This window comes from Scyliorhinus torazame, chromosome 4, assembly GCF_047496885.1.
Source record: "Scyliorhinus torazame isolate Kashiwa2021f chromosome 4, sScyTor2.1, whole genome shotgun sequence".
In the NCBI taxonomy this organism is placed as follows: Eukaryota; Metazoa; Chordata; class Chondrichthyes; order Carcharhiniformes; family Scyliorhinidae; genus Scyliorhinus; species Scyliorhinus torazame.
The window spans coordinates 229,428,608-229,437,270 of NC_092710.1; the positions used below are offsets into that span (position 1 = coordinate 229,428,608).

Below are 8,663 nucleotides of genomic sequence, written 5' to 3' on the forward strand. Positions count from 1 at the left end.
TAATGAATTGTATATTTTTAATTTTTGAATTATCCAATGAAACTTGCACTATTAGCATCCTACACTTTGGTAATGATACCACACAAATCATCAAGTCGGGAAGCACACATATTTCCAATCTCTGTGAACTTTTTTCTTGGTCAACCATCCAGCTATTCCATTTGGCACAATCATGGCATAAAAACTGAAAATGCTGGAAAGACTCAGCAGGTCTGGCAGCATCTGCAGTGAGAGAAAAAGAGTTAACATTTCGAGTCTGTATGAGCCCTCTTCAGAGCTGAAGGGTAGAAATGTGATGGATGATCTGGTTGGAGAGAGGTTGAAGAAAGAGGAGCAGAATAGAAGACCAGGGATCGGTGGGAGCTCGGGAGAGATTGATAAAGATGTCAAAGACACAAGACAAAGGAAATGTTAATGACAGTGTTAAAGAAGGTGCTAATGGCATAAAGGTAAAGTGGCATAATGCGTTAATAACAGAACAAGGGTCAACACTTGAAAGCAAAACAAGTTACAGATGGCTGTGTTCAATTTTTATTTATTTATTTAGCAACCCCACCCACCACCACCATCCCCACCTCCCCAAATTACCATCTATATTTTGTTCAGCTGCGTTTGCTGCCAGGCAGTGCATGTGCAGTTATATTGTTTTACTCCATGACATTATTACCCAACATTTATAGCACAGGGAGAAAAAAACTACAACTCTTAAACTTGCGTCCATTAACCTTCAGCCTCAGAAAAGTGCAGAGCCAATGATTACTTTGAAATAAATGAACCGTTTATCAAAATTGCTTAACATTACAAGTCCAGTTTGTGGAATAAAAGGGGAAAGTTGACATTTTAAAGACTGCTCTTTTGGCAGGCTCTGAACGATTTTGGTTTTCTGTCACAATGCTATTTCGTTTCATAAAGCGGCTGCGGCAACGAGCTGTTGGTCACTCGCCACGCCATGTGCGGCCTGCTTTGTCTGGTCATATCTTGTACTCTCACTCACTTTCTTCACAACAGGGCCCATATCGCCTGCTTGACCCTGTGGACCAAATTAGAGTACAAGGTAGGTGAAAACATGCAATTCTGGGGTGAAAAATTGAGACTGGCTAATAATGCTAATCCCAATATAGCATTTCAGAGTGAACAAATGGGGTAGTTTGATCCGCTGGGATGACTAATATGCTATGATCTATTAGTGTGTAGTGTTTTCAGATATAAAATCAATTCAAAACATATCAATTTAGCAATGGTACACACAGATTGTTCCAAAATAGGTATTATCCTACTGTTAACTTCATAAGGCGGATGCTTAAAACAGGTGGTATCCCTTGAATATATTAATTAGGGACTTAAATCAGTTGTTGATCCTCTTTGTTAAATCTGTTCCCTTAGAGCAAGGCTTCCATCGGTATTTATCTGCTAAGGATTGTTCAGCAATCCCTGGGGTTACAGCTAAGTTTTAATTAACTTACAACATTTTTCAAAAAAATCTCAATGGAGTCAGGAAGCGCAGGTGTTCTCGATCAACCTCCACAGATCTGTTGTTCGATCTCCAACCTCACCATTTCCTGCCACAACAACCAGTTCCCCTGCCAGAACTTGCCGGAAGTCCACTGCCCAGTGGCCTAATAAGAGTTTCCTTGATCAAATTGGCGACGAGCATCTCCCTCCAATTAATAAAATGAGGCCGAAGGATTAATTTCCACTTATCCTCTTGGAAAATTAGCCCAGAATTATTCCGACTCTATTATCTTATTCCCTGTGGCCCTAGTGGATTTGCTGCATGTTGAGCGACTTTCCAGATTTGTGCTTGGTGTACAATGATTTCTGATAATGTGGTGCCCGGCTGCATGATATCATAAGTATCCCTACAGCTGACAGCGACAAATAACTCATGAATAGGAAAGTCAAAGGTGGGTTATGGTCAGCTCACAAGTGGAGATGTGCAGCATATTACATGCCACATATCCTATTTATAAAACCTGTGGTATGTTTAAATTGGAAAAAGAATGGATGTGCGCCACTGTAATTTGAAAGTAGATAAAACTGCGATATTAATTGACTATTTTAAAGGCAAATTTGCAGAAATAAGAATTTTGCTTTCACTCCAACTTCTCAATACACATATGATATTGTATAATACAGGTAATTATCACATTTTTGCTGAAGAGACTTGTTTGTAGTAAATACTGTGGGTGGGATATTTTCATTTATTCAAATACCATATGATGCATATCAATCTACCACCAATATGACCTTACTGTATTAATCTTTTGTACAGGCAAAAGGTAGCTAAACAAAACATTGGTCCCAAAAGTCTGTGGTATCTAATCTGTGAGGTGGCATATCGCGAACGTACAGAGATTTTTCTTGCTTCCTCCCAATATTAAATAGTATCTAAACATGGATTTGATCAGCACTTTTTGTAAAGCTACATGTGTACAATCTATGATTCTCTACAGCTTTCAGCTTCCTGTCACAATAAGATTTTTCAGTCCTTTTGTGCTGCCATCCATGTAAAAGGATATGAACCCACCTGCTCAAGTATCAGCTACTTGTTTCACACACCGGTGGGCAGCTGATTGGAGACATCAGCAAAATAAAAATGATCCCAAAGGGTAAAATAGTTTAGGCTTTGATAACCACAGCCGGTGGGAGAGTCTGGCATGCAGGTTTTATTTTGTGGGGTCGTCCAATCCTGTTGTTGATTGTAAATTGCAAGCATTGTTTCTCGAACAATTGTAGATGATTACACCTCAAAGTAGATGGCTCTTGTGCAACCTAATCTGCCCAATATCCCTCCATTGATCTTTCATTCAATCCTCTAAAAAGCAGCAATGTACTCCAGTTCCCATGGCCAATTGTGATATGGTTGTAGCGTTGTTGTCAAAACGGTTCCTAAATATCACACCAAAAGAACAAAAGAGCAAAGGGACATCTTAAAAGTTATTCAAAGCAACTTTCAGTGATCTTTCATTGAACTTGAGTAAACGTCTCTACTGGAGATTTTTCTGCATCACAAAAGGGATAAGAATTCAATCACAGAGGTCATGAGCGGTCATGAGGTCATTACCAATTGTCTGCCATAACTTAGAGGGAGACCAGTAAAAGCCTGGCCTGTCTGAGCAATGTTTCTGATGATTGCCCACCAGAGATACAGTGATCAACGAGAACAAACCTTTTGGAGATTAAAAATGCTTAATCTAGGGCAACTCTGAAGGTTAATTTTTGTGTGAGTGGATAGAATACCAATATGCACCATGTACATTATAGTAGTGCAGCCCGTTTTAGGGGCTGGATTTAGAAGACTATGTGACGGCTCAGGGCCAATCGCACGAGAGCGTGAAAACACCAGCCAAAAGGAAGTGTGCGCAGGGCCCTGGGAGCAGGGGCTCCAGCAGTGTGGACCCTGGAGCCAAAGAGACAAGATCCAGTCAATTGTGTTTTGTGTATTATTACCAGCCTTTGCCTTTCATTAGTAAACCCCTTTGTCACAACTGGAAACATCCAGAGTGTTTCTCGAGCCACCATATTTGGTACCAAGGTTAAAGGTTTGATTACAGCCTGCAGTACTTTGTGATTTGAGAGGGAAAGGAAGGAGCAATTTGAAAAATAAAGAAGGACATATGAGAGATGGGAACTATCAAGACATGAGCGAAAATGCCTATTATCGGCAAAATATACCCATTTGACCAAGGGGCTGAAGATTGGAACCAGTACATCCAGCAGCTCCGCTATTTCTTCACCGCGAACAATATCACAGGGGAAGACAAGCAGAAGGTGATACTTCTGACAGTTTGCTGGCCCCAAACGTATAATCTTATTGGGAAACTCACGTCCCCAGAGACAACCGGCTCAAAGGTCTTTGATTTGATCATTTATGTTGGTCAAAGAACACTTTAACCCAATGCTCAATTATCCTTCAATGTTACAATGCAACTCCGTGGTTAGAGATCCTGAAGAGTCCAGGCACATAGATTGCCAAGTGTATTTAGCCGACTCCCCCTGCCGAAAAGTGTACCCACCATCAGTCAGGATATCATGGGTGGAATCCTCCGCCTCGCCAGCAGTGCACTCACGCCGGTGGATTTCCCGACGGCATGGGGGTAGCCACAATGGGAAACCCCATTGGCCGCCTGCCGCCTGCTATATGCCTTGAATTTCTTAGGCACGTTGCCAGTGTCAGCTGACCACATTTGTAACAGGGCCAAGAGGAACCCCATATTATTGAAAGCAAAGAGGATGCTACAGACTATGACACATCGAAACACTTGAGGCCGTATTTAACCCACCAAGATAGCTTCAAGTTTTTAGGTGTCCAGTGTCATGATATGCACTCATGCACATTATGAGATACAGACAGGCAGTGACAGACACCCAGTACAGCCAATCAACACACAGGACAGAACACAACCAATCACCAGGCAGAAGACTAGAGGGGGTTTCCCACTATAAAACACACGAGGCATCAGCACTCTGCCTCTTTCCACTGGTGACAACTGTAGTGACAGTCAGAGTGTATATATCAGTTAGCACCTTCTTCACGTGGCTCAGAGCTAATCTGGTCTAGTTAGTTATAGTTAGCACACATAGATTAGTAGAGTGTCAACCCACAGCAAGCTGTGTGCACTGCTCCAGAAGTTCAATAAAACGTATTGAACTAACGTCTAAGTTTGGTGTCTACTTTACAGTACAACTGTATCCAGTTGCAGTCCGTGTTACCCCAGGGTGAATAACACGACATCCAGATCACCAACAACCTGTCCTGGTCCCCTCATGCTGACATTATAGTTAAGAAAGCCCACCAACGATTCTACTTTCTCAGAAGACTAAGGAAATTTGACATATCAGCTACGACTCTCACCAGCTTTTACACATGCACCATAGAAAGTATTCTTTCTGGTTGTATCACAGCTTGGTATGGATCCTGCTCTGCCCAAGACCACAGAAACCTACAAAAGATCGTAGATATAGCCCAATCCATCACACATACCAGCCTCCCATCAATTGACTCTATCTACAATTCCTGCTGCCTCAGAAAGGCAGCCAGCATAATTAAGGACCCCACGCACCCCAGACATACTCTCTTCCACCTTCTTCCGTCAGGAAAAAGATACAAAAGTTTGAGGTCACGCACCAACCGACTCAAGAACAGTTTCTTCTCTACTGCCATCATACTTTTGAATGGACATATCTTGTATTAAGTTGATCTTTTCTCTACACCCTAGTTATGATTGTAACATTACATTCTGCAGTCTCTCCTTCCTTCCCTCTGTACGGTATGCGTTGTCTGTATAGCATGCAAGAAACAATACTTTTCACAGTATACTAATACAAATGACAATAATAAATCAAATCAAATAAATCAAATCTAGATGACCTGACTTGTAAGGATGGTGTGATTTTGTAGGGCTCGCACCACAAATCTCTCACAGGAGCTGCATAGTGCTCACTCAGGACAGAGGCAGATAAAGATGCTAGCACGCAACTTGATATGGTGGCCAAGCACTGATAAAGCCATTGAAGAGATGGTACAGCAATGTCAGACGTAACAGCCCTGCATTTGTCAACTAGTCTCCATCTCTGGGAATGGCTGGATCGCCCATGGCCCTGGTGGACCCTTTCTTTGGGCAGGATGTTTTTAGTTTTGCTGGATGCCCATTCCAAGTCACTGACTAAACAGTAGATGGGGACGACAACCTCGGCGGCCACAGTGGACGCCTTGCGCTGAGTTTTCAGTATTCATGGACTGCCTGTGTCTATTGTAGCAGACAACGCTACCCCTTTTACAGGGGACTATTTCCAGACTTTTGTTCAAGCTAACAGCATACACCATGCTAGGATGGCGTCATAACACCCTGCATCAAATGGATTCCAGAGCAGGCCATTCAGATCTTTAAGAACACCATGTGGAAGTAGCCTGACAAACTGCTGTGCCAATGGCATGCCAATTTTCTGTTGCCATACAATTTGATCCCACACACCACCACTGGGGTCACACCAGCCATGTTGCTGATGGACCGTCGTTTCACAACTCATTTGCACTGAGTGTGGTGATGTGCATCACTGTAAATACATGTAAGCTAGACAGACACTAGAGGGAGCACCAGAAACATCACACACACACACACACTCAACCAATAGATAAGTTAGATAGGAGGCGACCAATGGACATTCATGATACACAAGGAGGTGACACGACCACAGGGGGGCATTACACCAACGCATACATAAAGGACACCACACACATGATCAGCCCTTTGGGCCAGTGGAGACAGTCAGTGAGGAGAGGCACAGGGTTGATTCAATATTATACCCACCACGTGGAAGACAGCAGCTGGTTAGTCAGTTTAGGTAGCTACAATAGGATTAGCAGTAGTGTCGAACTCAAGTTATAAAAGTGTACATACTGTAAATAAATGAGTTGAAGTTATTTACACGTCTCGACCTTCCTTGACAAATACAACACAAGGGAGCCGCTTATGTTACAAAGGAAACATAACAAAACATGGTACCAGTAGTGAACTGCTTAAATCCAGATAGCCATACCTCAGCGCACAGTGACAACCAGCAATACCCAGGCAAGATGTACGGGCTCCCGATTCCGCAGCCGCTCCAGTGCCACGGCGATCTCTGCGAAAACTGGCAACGATTCCGGCATACGTTTGAATTCTTCCTGGTGGCAGTCGAACTTAAAGACCTGGCCGATGATGAAAAAACAGAACTTCTTCTCACCATCGCCGGTGCAAGAGCAGAAGAAATCTTTTAAAAATTCAAGTTCTCCAAGGGGCAAAACAGGTACGACTTCCAGGCAGTCCTGGACAAATTGGGCAAATACTGTGAGGAAAACACACTCCAATCGGCAAGGAAAGGTAAAAGAAGCACCAGTACTCACCTCGAGGCCGAAATCCCGGACCAGAGAGCGATTTGGGTTGAGGTCGGCGGCCATCTTGCTAAAGGGACTACACTAGCACAGTTGCGCAAGAAGTGCGCAGAACCGGAAGGTTCGTTTGCGCATGTGCGAGACGCCGTGCATGCGCAATCAAGAAAACGGCCATCGGTAAAGGAACAGCGATCTGCGCATACGCAATCGCTTCCTACGTGCTACGTCGGGCGCGTCATGACATCAGAGGCCCCAGACCGCACCAATTTAAAGGGGAAACGTCCCAAATCCAATTTAAAGGGGAAACGTCCCAAATCAAAGAAAAAATATTTTAAAGCTGTAAAACAACCTTTCTTCACCTGGAATGACAGCACAATGCCTCAAATTGAACCAGGAAATGAATTTAACCTCCGAAGAACCCTGCAACAAGCAGTTACCTATGCACAAACCGATGATTCCGACCTCGAATACTTCGATACCCACCTGTACATCTTTTCTGGACCTCGCGAGCCCAATGACAGCTCCATGGTCCTAGACAACTACGACTCGGACGAACCTTTTGTGTTGCACATTGGCGACCCCCGCATTGAATCCGACGCAGATGCGGATTCATTTTTCGGATTTGAGGATTTTCAACCCAACAGATATGACGTCCCAACTCATCAGTGCAGGATGATGCTGCAGCCTGAAATTAAGAGACAGAAAGTGGTACAAGCCCACAGAGAGCGGCCTGCTGCCACACAGAGCGTGGTCCACGCCCCGCTCAGGGTTCCCGACTCTACGAAAGAAGACATGCAAGACTCCACACTGCAGTCCTTGCAGGAACAAGACGTGACTCCAGTGTCACAAGACTCCAGAGCAAGCTCGTGGACAGACTCCACAATTGCAGAAACGCATGACTCCGATGCGCAGTCCTTGCAGGAACAAGACCAAGAGGGTCTAGCAACCTCCTCTGACCAACTAGCCACAGACGATGCAAGTCTGCCATGCTCATGTAAACAGCAAGAAGGCTATAACAGTCTACCACGCTCCACTGCACAGCAGGACGACCATGACGATCTGTCATGCTACAATGAAGGGCACAATGCTGATGACTGTTCAAGCCCAAATGAAGACAAGCCAAAGGAATCGCCTCTTCCAAGCCCGAAGAAAAAAGGATTATGTGCTGACCTTCAGGGTCATTCTAGCTGAAGAGATATTAATAATGCTGCACAGTCACAGAAGGATGCTGAGGATTTGCGAAAGAAATTGCTTGTATGTCTAACTTGCAAGGAGCAGACTGAAATTTGCCATTGCTTTAGTACGGATCGAAAAAATGGATCCTCATTTAATGGAAATAGCACAACCTGAATCATATCTGCAGCAGGGATAACTGTCTCCCTTCAACACAAAACCGCAAAGTCCCAACTACAGAGACCAGCAGTTAGTCAGTAATGACTCTTCAACCCCTGATGGAAATATTAATCGCATTGAACCTCTGCACACTCCACTGATAAATGAGCAGAACATTGGAGCAAGAATCCTGAGGACACCGATATCGAGTAGCCAGATAAAGCACTTAAAACCCACAGCAGTTTCAAGTGAACCAATTGTGCTTTCCAGTGATGGTGAAGATGCAGATAAGGTCGACCCAATTATCCATTGTACCACATTAACTCCAGACATTAAGCATTTATGTCTGGGGAGTAGAATGTGGGCAATTGAGAATAGTAAAAGAGAGACTGTGACTGTGCCAGTCCCAGCAAAATCAGAGCCAGACACTACGAAGGCATGTACATTAGAAAAGGAT

The 8,663-nt window shown here is 43.9% G+C and overlaps 1 long non-coding RNA gene across 1 annotated transcript; it reads right to left on the bottom strand.

Annotated features, from left to right (window-relative positions):
• Window positions 1-756: 756 nt before the first annotated feature.
• Window positions 757-2,873, bottom strand: LOC140411713 (uncharacterized). Its single transcript, XR_011940961.1, has 2 exons — window positions 2,528-2,873; window positions 757-1,030 (listed from the first exon to the last, which is right to left on the bottom strand). It is a non-coding gene; the product is annotated as an uncharacterized lncRNA (long non-coding RNA).
• Between the last annotated feature and the right edge of the window lie 5,790 nt (window positions 2,874-8,663).